Genomic DNA, 14,579 nt, shown 5'->3' on the forward strand with positions numbered 1-14,579 from the left:
ATTATTTGGTTATGTGTTTTTATGTGTGGGTACACACATTCCACAGATTGCATGTGAAAATCAGAGAACAATTTGCAGGAACGGATCCTCTCCTTCCCTGTTATAGATCCTGGGGATTGATCTAAGGTCATCAGGCTTGGACACAAGTGCTGTTACTGTCTTCCTGGCCCAATATTCATCTTTATACATTCCCTTAGTATTATAAGGGAATGAATATAGAAATGTAAATGGAAAGGGAAAGTGCAGAGAGTAATTTTCCATTCTGGGTCTTAATATTGTTATAGATGGTGTACTGGAAAAAGCTAGGATATTATCTTAATGTTCCCATTTCTTACATTCTCACAGATATGACCTGAGGAGGAATGGCCTCCAGCAATGGTTCCACCACAGTGAAGGAGTTCATCCTGCTGGGCTTGACACAGCAGCCAGAGCTCCAGCTGCCTCTCTTCTTCCTCTTCTTGGGAATCTATGTGGTCTCCATGGTGGGGAACCTGGGCTTGATGGTTCTGATCGTTTTGAACCCTCACCTGCATACCCCCATGTACTACTTTCTCTTCAACCTTTCCTTCATTGATTTCTGCTACTCTTCTGTCATAACCCCCAAAATGCTGGTGAGTTTTGTGAAGCAGAACATCATCTCCCACGCTGAGTGCATGACTCAGCTCTTTTTCTTTGCCTTCTTTGTTATTGATGAATGTTGTATTTTGACAGCCATGGCCTATGACAGATATGTGGCCATCTGTAAGCCCCTGCTTTACCAGGTTACCATGTCTCATCAGGTCTGCTTTGTGCTGACAGTGAGTGTTTACACAATGGGGTTTGTGGGTGCCATGGCCCACACAGTGTGCATGTTGAGACTCACCTTTTGTGATGGCAATATCATCAATCACTACATGTGTGACATACCCCCTCTCCTGAAGCTCTCCTGCACAAGCACCTCCATCAATGAGCTGGTTGTTTTCATTGTTGTGGGTGTCAATGTGATAGGACCTAGTTTGATCATCTTCACTTCTTATACTTTGATCATTTCCAATATTTCCTACATCCGTTCCACAGAGAGCAGGTCCAAGGCTTTTAGTACCTGTAGCTCTCACATAATAGCTGTTTCTATTTTCTTTGGAGCTTCGGCATTCATGTATCTTAAGCCTTCTCCTATTGGAACTGTGGGTGAAGATAAGGTGTCCACAGTTTTCTACACCATTGTGGGCCCAATGTTGAACCCTTTCATCTACAGTTTGAGGAACAAGGATGTCCACATTGCACTGACTAAGACTTTCAAGAAAAGTATGCTTATATAAATAGAAACTGTTTTTTCTTATAGATACAGATTTTCGTTGCTGCAGGCAATGTATCAATCTATGGAGAGAATCCTAAGAAGTTGAAATGAATTTCCAATTATTTGATAATATGGAAAATTAATTGTGCAAATCAGTTCACAGACCAAGGCATGTAAAGAAGAGGGTGAATTCTTCACTCTTTAAGAAATAGTAAAGTGAGTACTTCAGTTCTTGACTCTCTAGCTTGCTTTTAGTTTTTCTAATTTTTGCTTTCTGTTTTTTGTCTCATTATGTAGTCTAGGATTATCTCAAACTCATGGTTATTTTGTCTCAGCCTTCTGAGTGCTATAATTATAGGTAGGCATATACCACTGTATATGGCTTATATAGATTTAAGTAACATTCTGAGTTAATAAATTAAAAAATGGCAAGTTTGTGAGGTTTTTTTGTTTCGTTTTGTTTGTTTTAAAACTGGAAACACCTAGGATCCTGTAGAACTGTGATGGGCATGACTTGATTCAGAGGTCTTAGAGTTAGTCTTTCGTAATTGAGGAAACCTCTGTTTAGTGTTGAACAAGCTTCTATTGGGGGCCGTTTCTTTCTTCCTCTAAGAGAAGAGGAACAGTGTGAGTGTCCCTGTTACTCTGATTTCTCTTTCCTTTTTAAGTTCCAGGGAATTTGAAAAAGTGAAGTCAAAATTTCTTATCCTAATTCCTAAGGACAGGAAATAAAATAGCAGTTTTTACTGGCCAAATGGAATCTAAATCTGTGTGCACATCTCTGACTTCAGCAGCATGGTGGACATGCAGACAAGCTATGTCTTCACTGACAGGAAGGCTAGCTACACATTCTAACAATACTCTGAAGAGAAAGTTTGTTCTGCCTAGAATGAATTTTATAATCTTAATTAATTAGCAAGTGAATATTTCAATTGTACTGTTTGTTGTTTCAGAGGTTTATGTGGAAAAATCATGCAGTTTGTATTTGAGTCTTTATGTAGGAGATGATATGGAGAACACTTATGGCTTCTTCAGAATGAGTGGTCATGGTGGGCTTGACTAAGGAGGTGGTTTGGGAGCTGAGAAGTCATTGAATGGAGGGAGCCAGCCATAGAGAGGGAATTTACAGCAAAAGGGGTAGTTGGTACAAAGTCTCACTGGCAGTGAAAACCTTAATGCAAATAGAAGCAGAAAAAACATTAATTCATCTTCAATATAGTGTGTAAGGACACAAATTTGGAGATTTGTGTGATCCATGAAAAAAAAAACCTCAGAAATGAAGCAGATATGTTAAGATTCTGTAAGGGAAAGGATAGGTGCTGCTAGAAGAAAATAAAATTTCCTGTGATTTTAATCACACACGGACTATTTTATTTTATTTTTACTGTCTTGAAGTCCTAGCTATGTTTATTTTGTACACTCCCTCGAGATACATTGAACATTCCATTGCTAATTTGCAGTGAAGTTCATTACACAATCCACCTTTAGTAATACTGAGATGCCATTATCTATGGGACCAGTTTCTTCCCTAATATTTACATGTTTTTCTCCAGAGCAGTCACAAGCTGTAAGATCTGAACTGTGTGGTCAGGTACCAAAGTGAAAAGCTTTTTTGATCTCGTCATTTTACCTATTGGCACAAATGTCTCAATGTGGAAAGATGACTGAAATTGACTTCCTTTTGGCTATAAATTCTCAGTTTTGTGCTCTATGTCATCTGGGACTCAGTTTCTCAACTAAAGATGCTGTACAGATTAAATAATGTGTCACATATTTAATTCAGCAAGTATCTCACACTATCACTTATCCCCATTGCTGTTGTCTTATTAGGAGTTCTGATACAACTGTTACTGTGCAAGCATTACCAAAGCTATCGAAATTATCATTGTCATTCAAGATTCTTTGGGCATATGCATGTGTATTATTTACTAGATATGAAGTAGGCCTACAGTATAATAACTTTAATTAAAGAAAATATAATGTGAGCTGAACAAAGACAATACCAATGGTCATGCCAAAGTGGATGGGGATGGGGAAAAGTTCATGAGATTTCAACCTTACACAAACAAGTATAGGCAACTGAGAAAAATCTGGGGGAGAGAGAGAGGTGGTCTTCCTCAGGGAAGAAAATATCAATTGGCTGTCCAGTGCCAAATTGTCAACCTGAAAATATAAACACAAATATCAATATATAGACAGAGAAGGTTATATTTAGGAGTATACATGCATATACATATATATGCAAGCAGTAACAATTGGTGAAAAAAGAGGCTAGGATTTGAAGGAGATGGGGGAAGGTTTATATGGAACTGCTCGGAGGGAGGAAAGGGAAGGGATAAATGTTATAATTATATTATAAACTCAAAAAAATCAGGGGCTGGAGCAGTGATTCAGCGGTGAAGAGCACTCGCTACTTTTGCAGAGGACCTGGGTTTGGTTCCCAGAACCCATAGGTCAACTCACAACCATATGTAAATCCAGTCAAAGGAGATCAATGCAATCTTCTGATCTTACTGTTTGCCAGGTGTGTGTGTGTGGTTCACATACCTATATTCAGGCAAAAACACTCATACACATAAAATAAAATAAACAAATCTTTAAACAATTCAATTATAACATAGCAATGAAGTGCAAAGTAGAAGGACATAGAAAAAATAATAGTGGTTGGAAATTTTCAAATAATTAAGGAAATTTATTTTCTTGGTAGGAAAAGTATTTGTTTATTTAGATATTTGTCGTAGAATGACAATAAAGTGGTTTGGGAGCTCCGGGAAAGCAAGATACACACAAATGATGAAGTTCTGTCCTACTTTGTTCCTGAGACACATGTGGAATGGCTGTTGGCAGTTGATGGCTGCTGATGGACAGATAGTCACTTTTCTTCGAGGACATGGCTGCTGGTATGTTGCTTGTGCCCTGGTGGATAGCCTAATACTCATGTACTTACAGGTAGCACTAATTAGACATGGTGTGACTAATAACAATAAAAAAGAAGACATGAAGTTGCCAGGAGGATGGAGTGGGGTCACTGGGAGGATTTAGAGAAAGGTAATGCTGGATGGATGTGATCTATACATGACATATGACTGTATATGAATTATAGAACTTTCAAGGAAGAAAAATATTATTTTAAAAATAAAATAGTGGCTTCTACGTTCAAATTCACGTACCTGATGACTTTGTCTAATTCTTGTTATATAGTAGTGTCTAGAATCTTATAATAATAATATTTTTACTAACTATTATATTTAATACAAGTGGATTCAATTTCAGTATACAGTTGGCTACTTTATTTTCTTTTAATGACACAAAATTGGATATTATCTCTCACATAAATGACATTGGTGTTTCAAGGAAATTGTCATTTTTGTTTTGCTTTATTAATGATGGTTAATATTAATGCAGTCTCAGTAGGCTAGCACTTTGTAGTAAATTGACATCAACAAATAGATACAGGATTGTTAATGTAGGGTTTATTTTAAAATGAGGATTATAGTGTAGCCTCTAATCTAATTTTGTTGATATCTTAATAAGTGGAGGAAGTATGAATTCAGACAAGGATATTCATGCAGACTTAAGGTCCTTCAATAATGGAAACCTATGTTCAAACTGACCCTGTAAAGAAAACAATTCCAATGTTTCAGGCACCCAAACTACTGTATTATGACATAGAGTTTTCAGTAGCAACATTGAAGAATTAAACACACACACACACACACACACACACACACACACACACACACACACACACCTTTGCAAGCATATACTGAGAAAAACAACACAGTTAAAACAGAAGCCAAAATTCAAAGTTTGGAAGAATTGGATATTAACTAGATAACTTTTATCCCTTTTTAAAACTGACACATAGTATTTTTACAGACTGATAATTTGATACATATTTTCAATCTAAAGGGCAAGTTGAGGCACACCAAGTATGAGATCAAAAAGTTTATTGGACCAAAATGAGTTGGCCAACCAGAGATAAGTGGAAAATTCTAGTTTCTCAGAAAACATGCTCTTGAAGTCATATCTGAGAGGTTGTGTTCATAGCAAACCTATTGTTACAGTTGTCAATAAGAATAGCTCAGGGCACTGACTGTTCACCAGTTATTTTCCTACACTTTGGGTAAGAGTTGTCATAAGCACAAAGTGATCTTTCCCAGCATATTTATTTTCTTTATTGCATCTTTGCATACTCAGAAACTTGCTAGGCTAAACGAAAATGATGGAGGTGACCAGGACCTCTTGCTTCATGTGTCCACGAACTGAAGAATTTCGTGACTTCATTCTGGTTACATTTTAAGACGTCCATTTCTTATTTCCAACTTCCAGTAAGTAAATTATCCTGGAAGCATTGGTTGTAGAACTGGAGGCCTCATGTTGCTTGTACCAAGACCTCATGACTTGTGCCAAGGTAGTCATGCCTTACAAAGAAGAAAAGATAAGTCTATAGATAAGAGACCAGGGTCAAATTATAGACAGCCAAATGGGATCTTACTGATACCAGACACTTAGTTCCATAACCTGTCCACCTAAGTGTTTCTACAATGTAAAATAATTAGGATACAAAAATGGATAAGGGGTCACAGATAAAATTGTTTAGGATTCATTTTCCAAAAATCTGTAATATTCTCACACTACAATTTACTTAAATTACAGTTTTGTCCTATGTCTATATTCTTCATCATTTTGACCAGAAAATGATTCTCCATGAAACAAAATTTCTCTTCTTAAACTTTCTTTTAAAAATAATCTCTTACAATGATTTCCTCTGTAAAACACATCTACTTGACTGGAAGGATGGCTCAGCCATTAAGAGATTGTAATGCACTTGAAAGGAATCCAGCATCCTCTTCATGCAGTTCAATACTGTCTGTAACTGTAGCTACAGGATCTAATGGCCTCATCTGGCTTCTTCTGGCACAGCCCTCATGTGCACAAACTCACACTCATACACAGACCTATAAGCATAATTAACAGTAACAACAATTAATGAAAATATTAAATTTGATAGAGGGCAAGAAGGGGTAAATGGAAGGCTTTGGAAGGAGAAAAAAGGGAAAAATGATTGAATTTTATCCAAATCTTGAAAAATTAAGAAACATGCTATTTACAGCTGATTTTGTTTAAAAATAAAAAATAAAATCTCTTAAAATATAAATAAATATAACCATGGCTGGCTGATATCTATGGGAGGCCTGTCTGTATCTGAAGAGAAACAATGGAGGAGGAGTGGATGGGGTGGAGGTGGTGAGAAACTGTGAATGGGGAAGAAGGGAAAACTTTGATTGGGATGTAAAAACAAAACAAAACAAAATAACAAAAATATAAATAAATTAAAACACATATCAAATGTCTCAAGAAAGCATGGGTTCCCTTCTAATGTTTGGTGTCATTCATTATTTTTAATCCTCAGCAATGTGAGCCAGTACTTTGTAGATTGATATCAATTCATGATGTAGAAATATACATGTTCTCATAATATAACCCTTTAAGGTAGAAACAAATCTACATATATCTTTATTTAAAATCATATGAAAAAATGCTTAGCTCTATACTTCAACCATGTGTTTAATAATTGATATTCTAGTCTTTTAAAGAACGATTTGGGAGACATAGGGTCCTGATAACTTGTTGGTGGCCTCTGACTGCATCCTGGATTCAGAGTATAGGAATTCCTTTGTCCAGGGAACTGTAGGAAAGTAGAGCTAATCACTGCAGTGTTTTCTGTTCACTACAAGGTCAAACTAAAGGTTAGGTTGCAATAAGAAGACTTCATTTGAACTGAAATGAGGACCACACTCTGTTAAGAACATCCAGAAGTAGGAGCTTGTATTGGGACTAGCTTGTATTGTATTGTATTGGCGTTATTGTGTTTATGGAAATTTCAGAAATCAATGTTAGGATGATTTAGGTGGCAGAGATAACACGCTCTACATTCCTATGGCCCAGGCATTTTTTTAAAATATTATGCTTGAGATACTATAAGGCCATCATTAATGTATACAAGACATGATAAAATCTCAGCATTTAACATCTCCTTTTTCCCAAATACACATGAGTTCTTTTCACTGAGCACATTTAAAATCTTTCTTCCAAGCAATATTTTTATTAAAATAAAGATTTGTGCATCTGTATAGATTCTGTTTTGGTTATCTTATATGTGCACATAATATGTAATAATCAAATCAAACAAAGATTTCTATATTTTCAAATATGGACCATGTTTGTGTGTTGGTAATTTCACATTCTTGCAGTAATTTTGAAACCCATCACTGAATAATTCTGGTGATTATTCCATTCCCTAGACAGCGGCTTCAGGGTCTTCCTGGTTTATCTTCTGTTGCTGTGATAATACTGTTCGGCTCTCTAACAGGCCCAAGCATTGCAAACATGGTGCTGCAGGTCTTGCCCTTTCCATCCCGTCTCCCTTGCTGAACTGTTAGATTACATTCCTAAAGCTAGGCACCAAGGTCTAGTCTCTTATTTTGTCACTCCCTTATGCCTTACTAAAACACCAAAGTCCAGCAATAAAAGTTCATTATTTGACTGCACTGGCTAACGTGTCCAATTAGGACTTACCAACTCACCCTAACACAGACTTGCCCTTTTTTCTTCTTAAAAACCACTCCTGCAGAAACACCTACTGCTGTCTTTGCCCAATACAGAGGCAGCCCCCTGACCCCCCACTCGGCTTATCCCTCAGGGGAAATGATGTTGCACAAATCCTGAATCATCTTATTATAAAAACCCAGAGCCAGATATTGGAGTAAATGCTCAAAGATCAGAGAGACAAAGGAACAAGCCACAGCCACCAGTCACTTCGCCATCCCCAAGAATCCTCTGACTGAAAGCCTCTGAGTCCTCAGCTGAAAACCTTCCATCCAAAAGGTTCTCAGCTGAAAGATTTCTGCTGAAAGGCCTTCTAGTTCCTGTCTCCTCACACATTATATGCCTTTCTCAGCCCAGTCATATCATTTCCTGTCTCAACCTTCCTGGTGCTGGGATTAAAGGCATCGTACTTCTGAGTATTGGGATTAAAGGTGTGTGCACTGCCCGGTGCTGTTTCTCTCCTAGACTGAACTGATCTCATGTAATCCAGGGTGGCTTTGAACTCAGAGATCCAGATGTATCTCTGCCTCCTGAGTGCTAGGATTAAAGGTGTGTGCCACCACTGCCTGGCTTCTATGTTTAATTTAGTGGCTGGCTCTGTCTATATATCACCACATTTCCCCTTTTTTGTCTAAAATAATAAATAAGAAAAACTATATATAAATAAGTATATACAATATATACAGTCAAGAATTACATTAACAATGTCCAGTCCATTAACATTCGACAAATTCAGAGAAAATACTCGATTATTTATCATATTTTGTTGAGTCCAAAATGTTGTACCTAATTCACTTTCTATCCTAACTTGTATTACCATCCAAAAACTATTTTTTGATGTCTTTCAAACTTAGATACTGTACACCTCTTTAGTGAGTTTGTTTTCTGAATTTGTTAACAAGGAAAACTATAACTATAACTATACAGTCTTCAGTTTATCAGAGACCCAAGAAGGAAATACTATTACCTAAGTAAACAGGAAGTGCTGATGTAAGAGATGACAGAAACAGCTGCCTGCCTGTCCTCTGAAACATCGGGGTACCCATCTTTAGCCTATAGGCCTACTATATCTGATAGACTTATATATGAAGCAGGATTTTTATGAAATTCTTAGTCCTCCAGCACATATCCTACCAATAGTTGATCAATCTCATCATTACCTTGTTTTAGAGGACCTGGCAGACCTGTATGGGATTGAATTTTTCCTATTCCTGATTACTTCTTGTAACTGAATAAATAATAAAGTTATTTCTGACTTATCAGGGATAAATTCAGCAGTTTCAATGTGTAAAACCACACTTTCTGCATACTGAGGGTCAGTAAGTATGTTGAGCGATTCCATTAAATTCATTAATACCACAAGAATGGCATGTAGTTTTGACTTTTGGACAGAATCATTAGAACTTTGATCCACTTTACTTAATTTTTCTGATTTGTTACCTGCCTTTCATGATTTGCTTGCATCAGTGTAAGCTGCAGGATATTGGTGTTTCCCATACAACATGAGGCAGGTTTCAGTTAGTTCTCTTTAAAAATGGAATTATCTTGCTCTGGGATATTTGTTGTTAATCTTTCCCAAAAAATTACTCCAAAATTTTTTGCCACGGTTCACTTTCTGCTCATAACTTGTCAATTTCATCATTAGTTAAAGGTACTACAATTTCTGCTGGGTCTATTCCTGCTAATTGATGAAGTCTCAATTTTCATTTTAGAATCAGATCTTTTCCACATAAGTTTTTAATTTTTTACTCTGTTTATTTGGTAGAAATATCCATTCCAATATATCTTCCATCTGCATTAAAATTCCTATATGAGAATGCTTAGAGGGTAAAATAACCAGAATGTAATCAAGCTTTGGATCCACGCAATCCACATGTACATCCTATAATTTCTTTTCCACCGATGCCAATTCTCTCTCAGCTTCAGTTGATAATTATTTTAGACTATTTAAGCCTTTGTCACCCTCTAAGGTTTTGAACAAATTACTCGGTTCATTTTTTACTCCAGTAATGGTCAGTAGATTAGAAATGTCTCCTAACAATCTCTGAAAGTCATTAAGAGTCCAAAATCAATCTCTTCTAATTTACACTTTTTGGGGTTTATTTTTTGTAGACTTATTTTATAACCTAAATAATTAATAGAATCTCCTGTTTGTGTTTTTTCAGTGGTAATTTGTAAGCCTCAACAAGGCAAAATTTTCTTTACTTCTTCAAACATTCTTTCTAAAGTATCTATATTTGATATAGGTTTGAATCAGCTAGTAAAATGTTGTCAATATAATTGTAAACTATAGATTGAGGAAATTGCTTATGTATTACTTCCAATAGCTGTCATACAAAATATTGGCACAGGGTTGGGCCATTTAACATTCCGTGTGGGAGAATTTATATCTCTTAACAGGCTGAAAATTATTATAGGTAGGCACCATGAAGGCAAGTTTTTCTCTGTTTTTTTTTCTTGTAAGGGTATTGAGAATAAACAGTCTTTTAAATTAATAACTATAAGATGCCATCCTTTAGGTAACAGAGGAGGCAAAGGAATTCCAGATTGTAGAGAACTCATTGGCTGAATTGCCTTGATAATAGCTCTTAAATCTGTTACCATTTCCCATTTATCAGATTTCCTTTTAATAACAAATGCAGGAGAATTCCAAAGGCTGGTTGATTCTTCAATATGCTGAGCATTTAACTGCTCTTGTATAAGCTGTTCTAAGGCCTGTAGTTTCTCTGTTAATAAAGGTCATTGCTGAACCCATACAGGCTTTTCTTAATCACTCTAAAGGTAGGGCTGTTGGTAGCTTTGAAAGATCAGCAGCTATTGTACCCTGTTCTTGTATAATCTGGATGGTCAGTGACTGTTTTTGATAAAATCTTCTGATATAGCCCCCAGAAACATGTGTTAGTTAATGGTTTGTTTCTGAGATTGGAAGAATGTTAATCTGGGTATTCCATTGCTGTAACAAATTATATTCCCATTAATTCATGGCTATATTAGCCACATATGGCTTTAACTTTCCTCTCTGTCCTTCTGGCCCTATACATTCTACCTGTCTTATGCTCTGTTTCACTAGAGATAATGTTCCAATCCCTAACAACTGAACATTTACCTCCTGAAGAGGCCAATTTGGATGCCAAGATTCCGTTTCAATTATTGTTGTATTTGTACTTGTGTCTATAAGATCTTCAATGACAACATCACTTATTCATATTTTTTAATTTTGATCTTTGTTCATTTATAGAACTTTGCTAAAAAGTTTGCTTTATGGTTTCTCCTGAATTTTTTGTTCTCTCTTCTATAGCTGTTCTATCATCCAGAGTAGTATGGTTTGTTATAATAGGCATTAGGTTCTTTAATTGCTCTGGGAAGGAGTTTCCTTCACAATTACAGGAAAGGACTGAATGGAATTTGACATGGGGGCCTGCGAGAGGCCCCTCAGGAAGTTTCCTGATGGCAAAGGCAAAGGATTACCTTGTCTGTCCCTTGTTGATCTACATTCTTTAGTCCAATGTCTGCTTTTGCCACAACTTTTGCATAATCCAGAAGGGAGGGGCATTCTGTTGGGATTATTTTCAGAAAAAATATTGTTCCTAGGAACATCCTGTTTACAGTCCTTTTTTGGGTGACCTTGTTTACCACAATTGAAACATTTGATATTACTATTTTTCTTCAAACCTCTGTAAATCACCTCTCCTCTCCAAGTATCATCATGGTCATGAGATTCAATATTAATTGTATCTCAGATCTATTCCTCTAAGGGTGCTGATCTTGCCCTTAATGGCCTAATTACCATTTTGAGTTGTGCACTTGCAATTTCAAAAGCCAGAGATTCAATTATTATTTGTCTAGCTTCTGAATTTGGTATCATTTTACTTACTGCTGAAGTCAATCTTTGTAAGAAGTCAGTGAAGGTTTCTTGTGGACCCTGTATAACTTTTGTAAATAACTCAATTTTCTTTCCTATTTCTTTAATTCTGTCCCAAGTATTCAAGGCTGCCAGGCAGCATAACGCTCAGGGGTGATCATCATATAAAGATTGTCTTTGTATATCAGTATAATTGCCCTCCCCAAGAAGTTGATCTTGGAAGATTTCAAGACCTTTTGTCCTACTCTGTTGTTCAATGGTCTTAGTCTTTATCCTTCTACCAGATCCTCCATTGTAATTGGGGACTACCCTCTAAACAGCTGTAATGAAATCTCTCCAGTCTTGAGGGATAATTCTGTTACAAATTGACTATGAGTTAAACATGTTTCACATATGATGAATGCATGCCACATGAGACTATAGCTTCTTTGAATCTTCTCAAATGTAACATTTGCACAGGAGTCCAATAAGCTTGTACACAGTCTTGTGGATATGTTTCATTTGACAGTTCCTGTAAGGTGACTGGATAAATTAAGATTGGCTTTTTGAAAGCCTTAGGCTGTTTCTCTGTAAGCTTGTAATAGAATATTGAGATTGGTTCTCCTTTATATTCCTCTGTCTGGGTCTGAATATCTCTATGATTTGTTTTAACAGATTTACCAAGATAAAAGTTTTAGAAAAATCTGTTAAAACAAATGTCAATTATAAATACTTGTTTGATCATTTCCATTTTATCATTTAAAAGGTTGATCAAACAAGTATTTATAATTGACATTATGTAAATTCCATTAACATTAATTATCTTCTCATTTAATTGTTCCATTTTCAGAATGTCAATCATATTATCAAAGAGAAACCAAACTCCCTCCATTGTAAAATTGTTTACCATTTTTTAATGTGAAAAAAAAAATGTCTTTTTTTAAAAACTAATTCTCTTTTTTAAGAAATCTCAATTGATTCACCAAATTTGCTGACTATGATGATTCAGATGATAGTGTGACAGCAGCCTGAAGGGATCCAGTGAAATCCAAAGCTCACCAGGAGAGGAAAGAAGCAAAAAAGCCAGCCATCTGCACAGGCAACCATGCAAAACCAGCTAATTCCAGCATGTTTGGAACCTGAGCCTTGGCCTTGGCCTGGACTTGGGCTTGGGCTTTGGCCTGGGCCTGAGCCTGTGGCTGTAAAACTACAGACAAGTGGATTTTTTGTGATTTTTGTGCCCCAAAAGTTGGATGCTAGATGTTGCTCAAATTGTTAAATTATTTTATAATAAAAAAAACCAGAGCCAGATACTAGGGTAAATGCTGAAAGATCAGAGAGACAAAGGAACAAGCCACAGGTACTTCTCACCTCACTAAATCCACAAATTCTCTAACTATTTGCTTCTTAGTCCTCAGCTGAAAGGGTCTCAGCTGAAAAGCTCCCAGCTTAAAGGCCTTCTTCAACTGAAAGGCTCTCAGCCAAAAAGTCTCTTATTTTCTGTCTCATCATGCCTTATATACCTTTCTCTGCCCAGCCATCACTTCCTTCCTAGTGCTGGGATTAATGGTGTGTGTGTTTCCCAGGTACTGAGGTTAAAGACATGTACCACCACTGCCTGTCTCTGTTTCTCTCCTAGACTGAATAAATCTCATGTAGTCCAGAATGGCTTTGAACTCACAGAGATCCAGATGGATTTCTGCCTCCTGAGTGCTAGGATTAAAGGTCTGTGCCAGATTGCTTAGGTTCTGTGTTTAATCTAGTGGCTGGCTCTGTCCTGTGATCCTCAGGGAAGCTTTATTTGATACACAATAAAACACATCTTTTTTGTGTTGAGAATTTGATGTCTGGGTATGTTCTGTCCTGACTCTAAGACCCCCTTCCAGTACCATAACTAAAACAACTTGGAAAGAAAACAAAGTATTTTACATTATAGACTGTAGTTCATTATTGAGAAAAGCCAAGGCAGGAACTGAAGCAGAGTCAATGGAGGAGTGCTGCTTACTGGCCTGATCCTCTTGCTCAGCTACCTTTCTTTCCAGTCAAGTCCACCTGCCAGGGATGGCACAGCCCATAGTAGGTGAGACTGTCTTACCTCAATTAGCAATAAAAAAACAAGTCCCAAAGACACACTCATGTGCATGGTCTATGGCATATTACAGCAGATGGCAATTAATAATTTCGATGTCAACCTACCAGATAATTAGTTCTCTGATGAAGGAACCCTGTTTCAAGCAAGGCTTATGGGGCCACAGACTCTGAAAACTGGTTGCTTCTGTCTGTAATTTCACATGTGCAAAAACAGCTGGGGAATCTCCCCATTACCATGCATTTCAATGTAATGTGTACATGTAATCTCATGATTATATCTCAATCTTATGGACATTTATTATGTGAACTGTCTAAATATGATTACTCCTTAAGCTGTATAATTTTGATGAATAGAAACAATACTAGGATGTACTTTCATAGAGAAAACTGTATTCCATGACTTTAAGACTATTACAAACAATTAATTCAAAGTAGACTAGTTGCCCATGCAAGTGAATCACACAAGGACAGATTCCTAAATGTCTGTTGAACCAAGGCCAGGCACGAAGCAACTTTTGTGCCAGATACTTGCTTGTTAAAAGTCAGGCTGATAACATTAAGACATAGCTCCCTGCACAAATTCTTTCTGCAATTGACTCTCTGAACAAACTCCTCATCTCAGTTTTACGATACAAGACTCAAGGTTCAGCCAACTAACTGTTCATTGTTTAGGTCCTGAATTTCAATGTCATTCTCCACTGGAAAATACTGAGCACTCAGCACTACATGCCTTTTGTCTTTGCTTTACAGACTGCACAC

General features: G+C 36.7%; 1 pseudogene; it reads left to right on the forward strand.

Annotated features, from left to right (window-relative positions):
• The first annotated feature begins 347 nt into the window (after positions 1-347).
• On the forward strand, positions 348-1,298 carry LOC131914201 (olfactory receptor 8B8-like; annotated as a pseudogene).
• The last annotated feature ends 13,281 nt before the right edge of the window (positions 1,299-14,579 follow it).

The sequence above is a fragment of the Peromyscus eremicus genome, chromosome 7, assembly GCF_949786415.1.
Source record: "Peromyscus eremicus chromosome 7, PerEre_H2_v1, whole genome shotgun sequence".
NCBI classification, from domain to species: domain Eukaryota; kingdom Metazoa; phylum Chordata; class Mammalia; order Rodentia; family Cricetidae; genus Peromyscus; species Peromyscus eremicus.